The 11,685-nt window shown below is 34.0% G+C and overlaps 1 long non-coding RNA gene across 1 annotated transcript; it reads right to left on the bottom strand.

The window, feature by feature from the left end:
• Positions 1–7,597: 7,597 nt before the first annotated feature.
• On the bottom strand, positions 7,598–10,791 carry Gm38768. Its single transcript, XR_868804.1, has 3 exons — positions 10,670–10,791; positions 9,693–9,789; positions 7,598–7,670 (listed from the first exon to the last, which is right to left on the bottom strand). It is a non-coding gene; the product is annotated as a predicted gene, 38768 (long non-coding RNA).
• Between the last annotated feature and the right edge of the window lie 894 nt (positions 10,792–11,685).

Below are 11,685 nucleotides of genomic sequence, written 5' to 3'. Positions count from 1 at the left end.
TTTGAAGGTACCCTCTATATTCCCCAGCAAGATTTCTGATAATACTCATATTTTCTCCATGAACTCTGCTGTTTTTCAATTTGGGAAATCAAAATCAAGGTCGAAAGTAATGATAGCACAAGCAATTGGACACTTCAGGGACAAAGCAAGAGAGGAGGAGGAGGAGGGATAAGAAGAAAAGAGAAAAAGAAGTTCCATAAAGCAGATTGTTCAATTCTAGTAGTCTCTCTGCAAATGTTTTTATTATAATTCTAGTCCAAAGTTAACCTGAAGGTTTACACTTTCACATCTTGCTTGTTTATTTTACCATTTACATGTTTTACTCTAAAATAATAATAAAACTTGCAAAGAAATAATGGGACACAGTCAAATTAAACAGAAACAAAACTGTACAACTTAAACCTGTACACAGAGTTGACATTCAAAATGGAAGCTGTGAAACTCCACCTTAAACTGATGGGCTTATCCTCACAAAAACCAGAGAAAAGGAAAATCCACAACAAAATTAGAAGAAGCATAATAGAAGCATAATGTTTGGATGCAGATGCGCGCACGTGTGTGTGTGTGTGTGTGTGTGTGTGTGTGTGTGTGTGTGTATCAGGTCCATTATTATTGCCTAATTTTACAAAGTTCTTATTATTACAGAAATGGCTACTTTGTAAATTAGTTTGAGGGATTGGAGTTTTCTGGAGTTAGAACCTGAAACTGTGTATTTACATTAGCCAAGCACGAATGCAACGTCTGCCTATTCCTAAAAGTATAATAGTTGGGTTTGTGATAGGTACAAAACTGAACACACACACACACACACACACACACACACCCCTCAATGAAACAACAATGATTAAACAGTCACAGTTCCTAATATTTTTGTATATTTCATTCTTATTTTATGCATGTAAAAGCAAAATGATTTGTGTTCAGTATTTACATAATGTAATGTCTAAGCCTCTGTTATGTCATCTACCACACTAGGAAAACATAATGTGAAAATATCAACTATCTGAGGTCAAGGACAATGCTATTATCTATTTTGTTTTAGTTCATTGGATACAGCATTTACATAATAGTTGAATGGTTACAAAACAAAGGGAAATTAAAGAGAAATGTTGAACAACACGCTCTCTCTCTCTCTCTCTCTCTCTCTCTCTCTCTGTCTTTGTCTCTGTCTCTCTCTCTGTCTCTCTCTCTCTCCATAGTATATACCTAATTAAATGAATACAATCAGCTGAGTCCATTTAGCATTGCTTGTATGTTTATGATTTTAAAGCTGACCATTTGATATTAGATAACCAATTAAGAATATCATACTTGGGAAAGATTAATTAAATATGTAAGATAGCTCTAAGCCCAACCAATAGGAATATTCCCAAGAAACGCCACCTTGGCATTTTAGCCTCTGCCCCTTAGGACTCATTTGAAATCACTTTTATTCTATTCTTCCATTGTTCATTCAGGTTCTGTTCCCCATTGTCCCTAGGGATCAAACTGAAGTTTGTGATTTCATCATCTACCTATGAATGACCTTGGACTCCTCTGTCGGCCAGGATGCCTTACAATGAGTTTTGTGTGTCAACCCACCACAAGCCTTTCCCTTACCAACATCATGAATTCATTCATGATCCAACCACAGATAAGGAGAGAAACTTGACTCTAATGGTTGAATTTGATAGCCAGAATTTATTTAGAAAGAGGAATAACTTCTGTTTTCCTAGCTTATAGGCTGCTTTATTTAAGTAATCTATAATAATGTATTTTTAAAGCTACAACTAATACACACTATGATGAATATGTTATCAATAATCATTATCATAAAAATTTAGACTTAGGGAACAAGCCAAAGGGTAGGGCCAGAAAAGGTGAGAACAGTAGAGCCACAAATTGTGAAAAAGAAATTCAAAACATACTTACGTTTCACACAGGTTCTATGTATGTTACTCCCTTTCACTACTTAAGTGAAAATCGAATCATGGGGAAAGGGGGGGCTTATAATGAAGAAAAATGTTTCATATATTAGCTTCTTAATTAGTAGCTCAAAAATTGTAATATGATTCAAAAGTGATACCCAAAATTCTGTGAAATGGGGCCATTAATGCCTTTAGACCATATTATTTATTTTATGTTTTACCATTTCCCCCTGATCTAGGCATAGAAGATTAAGGTAGCATAATTTGGCTGCCAGCTCAGACTCAGCATTCTTCATGCTGCCCAGATGTACATGGTTATAGCTTCTACTATATGAGCCATGGGGACATATGGGTTTTTCATCAAAAGTGATGAATGAAAACATCTTTAAGGAAGCTGAAAATATTGCTTGGGAAACAAGCTTCTTGGACTGGAAAGAATTTTATATTGCTTTCTTTCTCTCTCTCTTTCTCACAACCTGCTTATTCAGCGGTCTAAATGGACTATGTGTATCAAGAGTGTTGAAAGACGGGGTACAAATGCATAATAAGATCCAAACAAACCACAGCTTATGATTTATGCCAAAGAAACTAGCACGAAAAAAAGGAAAAGAACATATTCAGATAGCTAATAAATTTTACTTTTGGAACACTGGCAAATCATGACACAATTAAAATATAAAGTCACTCATCCATTTTTAAGTATCCACCAACTTTCCTTTTCATTAATTGGAAAACATCCTGAAGATTGTAATTGTTCATGTTCATCTTTTGAATGAACAAGAATTGGATTTTTACTTTCTCCTTTATCTATGTATATAAAATTATAACAACTAGCTTACTCCACATTAGTGAGTTAAGCACAGTATGTAAAATTTGGTGATGTGAAGAGTCTCTTCATCCTCAAAATATTGGATTACCTTTTGGGAGTCTTAAAAGTATGGATTTAGCATTGCTGGTTATGTACTCCTGAAACCCAGCATTTGGGAGGCAAAGAGGTGGGCATTACTAGTTGGAGTCTAGCCTTGGAAACAAACAAATCCCAAAGCAGCAAAGCAAAGCAAAGCAAAGCAAAGCAAAGCAAAGCAAAGCAAAGCAAACCAAACCAAACCAAACCAAACCAAACCAAACCAAACCAAACCAAACCAAACTCCAACCTTAGAAACACTAGAAAACAGAATATTTTATGTCATAACATTTACATAATTAAGGAACAAAAATAGGATTATTTAATTACATGTAATTTTACATTACCTCTGCAACTTCCATTTTTCTTTTCTTTGTTGATCCCATAAATAAGCTGAGGTTATTTTTTCCTAAGAGCAAATTACAACTGAAAGTTGTCCAATTAAAAACATTATCTGGGTTTAGGGAAATGATGATCCCCTTCTTAAGAAACAGTCTGCTCTGAGAACACTTTCAAAAACTGCCATAAGATCTATGTTCTGGGTTTGAATTATTTTCAAACATTAAATAGGAAATTTGTCTTGATTTGAAAGCATTCAAGAAGACTAGATTTTTTTTCCTATAAAAAAGACAATTAATAAATACAAGAAGAATGTGGTAGAAAATTATGTAGACCATTGTAATTATTCAAATTAATTGCCAGCAGTGAGTATATTATCATTTGAATTTTTTAAATAGAGTTACTGAATTAAAAACTTGATTTTTCAGTACTGATTTAAAAACTTGATTTGCTGGCAGCATTTCTAAGTAGTGTTGAGTTTCTTCCAGTAGAAATATGCTTCTTTTGATGGAAAAAGATGTACAGACCCACAGCTAAACAAAGCAGAGCTGGGGAATCTTCCTGAACATGGGAAGGAAAGATTGAAGGAGCCAGAGAGGCCAAGGACACTGCAAGAAAACCTATCAACTAACCTGGTCCCATAGGGGCTCATAGAGACAGAACTGCCAACCAGGGACCTAGGCTCTCTGAACATCTGTAACAGATGTGCAGTTGGGTCTTCATGTAAGACTCCTAACCGTGGAAGCAGCCAGTGTCTCTGACTCTGTTGTTTTGGGGACACTTTGCCTCTAGGCCCCGTTAGGAGAAGATGCTCACAGTCTTCCTGCAGCTTGATGCCCACGATGACGGATATCCATGAGAGGTCGTTCCTTTTCTGAGGAGAAAAGGAGGAGAGATGGAAGGGCAAGGGAAGATGAGAGGGAGACAGTGGGAGGAGAAAAGGAAGGGGAAGGAGTGATGGGATCTAAAGCAAATTAATTAATTTGTTAATTAATTAATTTAAAAATCTTCTTCTGTGAAGACCTCTCTGTTCAACCTCATCTGAAAGTATAGAGGTTTCAAAAGGGCAGTCCAATATAAATAGTAGACTGTTCCTTAAAGTAAGCATTTACTACTGATTGATCTTATACAGAAGAGATTCCATCAATGCTTTCAAATAGTTTCCCTTAGTTAAAAAGCAGACACTAGAAAATAACCAACAGTGGCTAAGAAATTGAAAAACAATGCACTTATGATCAAAAACAATTAAAATACATATTTTAGGGTAACCAAGAATAGTGAAATTAACACTGAATGAAAAACAGCAGATAATGGTTATATTTGTACTATTAAGAGAATACATTTTATAATCAAAAGTAAGAGGCAGAAAATAATTTAATAGTAGTGAAATTATAGTGAAGAATATTAGTTATCTGTGTTCACGCTGTGGTCACTGGTACTATACTAAGCTATGATGACAGTTCCTCCCTATACATATGGTCTTCCTCCTTTTCTCTGAATGAGAAATGTCTGGTTGCTTTCTTTTGAATGTTAACATATATATGTCTTCTGTGCGATACCTAATGCATGGAAAGATTGCTCTATTTTGACTAATTATCATATTGGAACCAATTGATGATTATGGCTCATAGTCTCATTCAAATATCTATGTTTAGTATAAAAGTATTTTATGACATTTCTTTAGAATAATTTATTTCAAGGTGTAAAATGTGAAACAGTACAAAGTATAAAATCTAGTAGAATATACTCTATATGAAAGTGGTTTGCTTTCGAAATGAATAGTGAAGGATTTGATAGCAACATTAAAGGGATAAATTACAGAATACAATGATTTTCTCAATGAAGTTAAACAAATCTGGCAGCCTTCTTTTCTGTCAAATTTGACATATGAAGTCAGAAATACCTGCAAATCTCACTCTTTAAATGTGTACCCAGATCTTTAAAATACATTTACAATTGCTCCTATTGCCTTATTTTACTTGGTAGATAAAATATTACTATAGTCCAAATTTGAAAAAGAATAATTTTCATAATATGAATACTTACAGTGCAGATATTTGATGTTTTTTGGAGGAGAACATTTTGCAAGTTACATGATGGATAAACTTGAAAGACAAAATACATTTACTTAAAAGCATAAATATGTGTTTATGTTTTCTATCAAAGTAAATAAACTAACAATACATTTTTTTGTTTCTACTGAGACAGTTTTTCTGTGTTGACCTGGTTTCCTGGACATCACTCTGCAGTGCAGGTTGGCCTTGAACTCAGAGATCTGCATGTGTCTGTGGTGGCACATGGCTTTAATCTCAGCACTTAGAAGGCAGAGGTAGGGGAATGTCTGCGTTTGAGGCCAGCCTAGTCTACAGAGCATGTTCCAGGACAACCAGGACTACACAGAGAAATCCTGTCTTAAAACAACAGCAATACACAGTAAAAATTTTAATGATAGCTTTAAACATGTTCATAGAAGTTCATGTGTGTGGGAGTATGCACTTAAGCACATCCACTTGTGAAGTTCAGACATCAATATCCCCTATCTTCTTTACTCATCCTGGTCATCCTCTATTTTATGCTTGTGCAAGGTTCCCTTTCAGATCCAAGCCTGCAGCGCTTCACCCAGAAGCTAAGCCCCAGGGATTGTCCTGTCTCTGCATCTCCTGTACTGTCCTCCACGGGTGCCTTTTTACATGGATTCTGAACCATCTTCCCAGCCCAAAGTCATTTTTAAATGTTTACTGTACTGATCCTCCCATAGTCTCTGGAGATTCTGTTTCTCAGGACATCAGACGCCTTAGGTCTCTCTAGTCAGTATTTTCACTTCATTACCTACTGCCCTTTTGTGAGAGCAACATATACAATTCATTGAATGCTCAGTCTTCATGCCCTTAAAAATATCTTTCTTATTTCTTTCCTTACTTCTTTGTAGATATATTTTGCAATCCTCCCATTCTTTGCTTTCATAGAATTTTTTAAATTTCTTTTCTATTATCCATTCTGATCCCTTAGAGTAGAAGAAAGAAAATCTCCTTCATAAAGAGCCCTAGACTAATTTCACCTTTGCAGCATATATAGTCTCAGTTATCAAATTTAATTCTGCAACTGCAACCAGGGAAGGAGCATGCTAAATGAGCATGGTTGAGTTCCAAAATAATTCTCATGCTGTGGGGTGAATTACTTCCTGACCTCCAAATCTATATTTTGCATTTCTCATTTCTATTACATCAAAATGGGACTGCATTTGGTTCCAGAAATGTTTGAATTCTAATAAAATCTAAGTGAGATTATTAAGGTGTGCCCTCATTCACAAACACAAGGAAACAGGACAGACAAGAGGAGAACTCTGTCAAGACTGACAGAGAAGGCTGCCATTCACAAGCTAAAGCATCTAGGCATCAGAAGATACTAGACTTGCAAATACTTTATGGATTGTTCAAACTCTCAGTGTCCAGAACTGTGGGAAAATAAGTATGTATTGACATACTATAACTATATCTCTATATCTCTATATCTCTATATCTCTATATCATCTCTATATCTCTATGTCATCTCTATATCTCTATATCATCTCTATATCTCTATATCTCTATATCTCTATATCTATCTCTACATCTCTATATCATCTCTATATCTCTATATCATCTCTATATCTCTATATCTCTATATCTATATCTCTATCTCTATTTCTCTCTATCTCTCTATCTCTATCTCTTTATATCTTTATATCTATCTCTATCTCTATATCTACCTCCATATCTATCTCTATCTCTACATCTATCTCTATATCTATCTCTATATCTCTATATCTCATCTCTATATCTATCTATCTATCTATCTATCTATCTATCTATCTATCTATCTATTTATCTATCTATCTATCATCTATCTATCTATCTCTATATCTGTATATCTATCTATATATCTATCATCTATATATCATCTCTATATCTCTATAATCTATCTCTATCTATCTATCATCTATCTATCTATCTCTATATCTGTATATCTATCTATATATCTATCATCTATATATTATCTCTATATCTCTATAATCTATCTCTATCTATCTATCTATCTATCTATCTATCTATCTATCTATCTATCTATCTATCTATATCAGTGGCACATACCACAGCAGCCCTGGCAAATGAATACGACATTCAGTTATGTTTAATCATTTACAAATGGAATTTAATCAGTCTTTTTAGCTGACAGGCCATATAGAAAGAGACAATGGGGTAGACTGCATTACACACTTGAGGGTTTCTGTTTTTTCTTAGCTACATATATTTGTATGTGTATGCATGTAAGGGAACATACATTTACATATGTGTGCCATGCCATGTGTATGGGGATCAGAGGATAACTTTCAGCCATCAGTTTTTTTCCTACTGTGTGAATTTTAGAGTTACTCAGGTTCTCAGGAACTCAGGTTCTCAGGTACTCAGGTTCTCAGATTCTCAGGTTCTCAGGTCTGGAGACAGCCTCCTTTATCCACTGAGCCATCTTCCTGGAACACACTTTCAGTAAGGGAAATTTCAAGAACCTTGTTGAGTATACATTTTTTTTCTTTCAGAAATAATTCCCACACCTATATATTATCTGTGCACAATATTGCACATAATTTAAGGCTTCTGCAAAATTCCAATCTATCATACTGAACATTCTTTGTTATATATTTGTAATATATATTGATTTTTTTAAAAAAATAAACATAGTAAAGTTAATTAAATATTACTGGATAAAATCTGAACTAAATTCAAATACTTAAACAACTACATTTCTTTCAATTATTTGTATTCCACGCAATACTCAGCACATTGTCCTGCAATAACAGTAATTTAATAAATATTTGTTGAATTGAATTGAATCCTGATTTTTTTGTATCTCAGAGAAACATCAATTACAGTGATATAGGTAGAAAGGGCTAAATAAATATTTAGAATGACTCTTTCAACACTTCATCTTATTGTTTTAACATTCTACAGACTGGAATCCACTAAATTAAGTACCTTGGTGTTAATAGAAACACTCTCTTAATCTTTTTTTTTTTCCATGAAATGTTTAAATTTTAAAGCACCTGGGTTATAAAGAAACAAAGTAGAAGCCATTCTTTCTTTTATAAATGTCACTACATTCTATTTTGGGAATAATGTGAATAAGGGCCGGGTCTAAGAATTATAAAACAAAGCATTTCTACCAGGAAAGTGAAGGTACGAGACACCCTTTACTTCTACAGTCAACCCAAGTGTCTCACCACTTAAAACAGATTTTCTTCTGCTTGGGTAGCAATTCTGTTCTTAGCAGGTTTTGGAATAATGAACTACCCTCTTCATAATGACAGAAGTTTGAGCCTTAAAAATAAAATAAATAATTAAAAAGGAGTAGGGAGAGCTGACTGATTGGAACGACACCAAATTTTTTATTTTCAATGGCATTTGTAGCTGCTGGAAGTGACACAATTTGTGTCAGTCTGAGAACTCCAGGTAACTAAACACAGATTGTAATTGACCAAATTACAGTAAGAAGAACTGTAATTAGTTAATTTAATAAAAGATGTAGGGGATTTCCAAGGATAGTAGTGAACTACAAAAAAATGAACTACTAATTCAAGAGAACTGAAGATGAAGAGGAATACAATGAGAATTTTAAAATCTTTCTCTTCAATGAAAGCAAAGATAATACAATGGGACTCAGTATTAATAGAAGAAGATTTAATTAGGAAGGAAATTGCAAAAAAGAGAGTATTCCAAGTGGGATAGAGAAGTGGGAGAGGGAAGGCGATGAATGTGATGGGGGTTTAAATAATGATCTATGAATGGCTTTTATTTTCTAAATCTTTCAAGTAATGGATAGAGTACATGATGTGCCTCCCTTGTCCCTCATTTATACTGTCATGTCAGATACATTTTAAGGCAATCTGCAATAGTAAGCACAAGATACTAGGTTTCTCTCTTTCAAAAAAAAAAAAAGCACAATCAAATTGATGAGAAGATTATCTAAGAACCTTACACAAATTGTCAGAAAGGCATAGGGGAGAGTAAAACTTCTTTATATACTATGAAATAATTCAAAAGAATTATATGCTATGTTCCATCAAATCTACCAGGAGAGTGATAACTTTCAGTTGCTATCATCTAGTGAGCATGCCACCAAATAACAGACAACCATTGTACCCGGGGCTTCTCTTCCCAATTGTGTCAGATCCTATGCTCTGCTTGTGAAATGTCACCCTGTGTCCCTATTTCCAAATATGTAGAAGGGAGTAGTAGACAGAAAAAGGGAGAGTGAAAGGGTGATAGCTTGCAAATACTTCTTGGTGCATAGTTTTGTGATGCTCTAAATATTCATTTCCTCCGCAATTTGAAAGACCTCACTCAGTCTCTGAAATAGTATGTTTCAAACCTACGACAGTCTTCCAGGTTTGTTTTGATTACTTCAATGACAACTTTTGGTAAATCTATCTTTTATAAAAGTGGTCACTTTTCTAGGTTTTTCAATTTTATTGGTGTAATATTTTTGTAATGAAAAAAATGTCTTACGAAAATGCTTTGGCATCTGGAGCAGGTAAAAACTGCACACAAGTTCATAGAGATGTTTCAAAACTGTCCACGGTACATGAGGGTGCAGGGGTCCCATCTATGAAGAGAGGTTTTAAATCTTTAATAGTCTGTGTCCTCTTCCTCTCTGTTTTCCTTCCTTGATTTCTCTTCTCTTTGAAAGATAAACATGCACCTCTCTCTCTCTCTCTCTCTCTCTCTCTCTCTCTATCTCTCTCTCTTCTATAGAAAAGTTATCTGGTGTCTTTTAGCTAGAAATAACTATGGGAATTACAGAGGATTGAAATATGTGGCACACAGAGACTTCAAGGTAATGCCATCCAAATCTGTTTCTGCACTCTATACCTCAATTGACTGATAGTTTTAAATGGTATCTTCCCTTCTGTCTCCCATTCAATCTATAGTCTATGTAGGTGTACTGTTGATTCATCCAATCCTGATGATTCTATTAAATATGTCTCTCAAAGTTACCCAACCCTCTCCATCTATCGATGGTTTCAATTACAGGTTTTTGGTTGTTTTTTTTTTTGTTTTGTTTTTTTTTTTTTGTTTAACATTACTTGTCAAGGTTTGTTAATTATACTTCAAATACTGTTTTTCATTCAATTCCAATTTGTAAATATTTACAGACTTTATATTCTAAAATGAAAATAAGATCATTCTATTCTTTTCAATGAAAATTTCTGATACATCTTTTTAAGTTCACTTTAGTTAGGGGCCTTGACTATACAGTTTGTTCTTTGCCTACACATTGCTTATCTTAACTGACTAGGTATATATACATACATGAAACATGTTTAAACAGTTCTTATGAATAGCAACTTATTGTTCACTAAGTGTAAGAACCACAATGAAATTTACAAACCTCTATATAGTTTTACAATATATAATTTTGTAAGTGTATAATATTAAGCCATATTACAAAGAACATCATTATTCATAAAAATCTGTACATTTACCTTAAATCCATAGATGAAAACCAAGACAGATAACATGTACTCATGCAGAGGATTCTATTAAAAGAAGGTAAGTTGGAAAGTTTTGAAGCCAACTCTTTTAAAAAGAGGGAGAATCATGCTTCCCCTTGGCTCTGGAGAGTCAACTTACCCTTGTTATATCAGATAGTAAGCATACCTAGGGACAAATCCTTTCAACACAGTTCTACAACCAACCAACCACCATAGGCTCTGTTCTGTGTCTGTCTCCTTAAGACTTTGTTCTGGCCTCTTTACAAGTCTTGAGGCATTAATCCATGTATCTTGATACATAGATAAAATCTAGGGCAGATTCTGTCATCCTTGGCAATCCAGTGCAGGAGAGGCATTAATCATTTCAGTTGGTATCCAGTTTAAATTTCATGCTGTTTTGTAGTTAGATAATTTCCATCAAAGGATAGACATTACCCTAAATATAAATTATGAGGCAATTTTATTTTGGGAAGTTTCTCCCAAGAAGTCTAAAGTGCCCTCATTTTGGAAAACATTCCACATTTGTCTTATGGAAAAATGCTGTCCTAGTAGAATTTCTTTTAACATTTAGAATCTGTGTGTGACTACTTCTTAGCAGAAAATTACTATACTTTGGGAAAAGAGATAAGGTAATTGTAGTTTCTACACAACTAAGTAGACTAGAGGTATAAAAATATCTCTGGGAAAATGTAATAATGATGATTGTTATACCCCAATAAAGTCACCAATATAAGTTGGAATCACAATTTTTCAATTAATCTATGAAATAGAACTTCCTTTTGGGTAATTGCTGTTAGAACCCTAGTTCTATTTAAATCACTGAATACATGTCTCAGATAATCCTTTCAATCCATATTGTTTATCCAAAATAGCAGAAAAGTACTATCTGTCCATAGCACAAGTAATAGCCTTGAGCTTAAAAAGTGGTGAGAGTCATTGAAGTGTGCATAGTTTGAGGAAGAAATACAACTTTCTTTTTAATTTTTTCCTTTTTTATTGGCTGTTTT

The sequence above is a fragment of the Mus musculus genome, chromosome 6 (assembly GCF_000001635.26).
Source record: "Mus musculus strain C57BL/6J chromosome 6, GRCm38.p6 C57BL/6J".
In the NCBI taxonomy this organism is placed as follows: Eukaryota; Metazoa; Chordata; class Mammalia; order Rodentia; family Muridae; genus Mus; species Mus musculus.
Note: the sequence above shows the minus strand (reverse complement) of the source record. Positions and strands in the feature narration are given on the sequence as shown.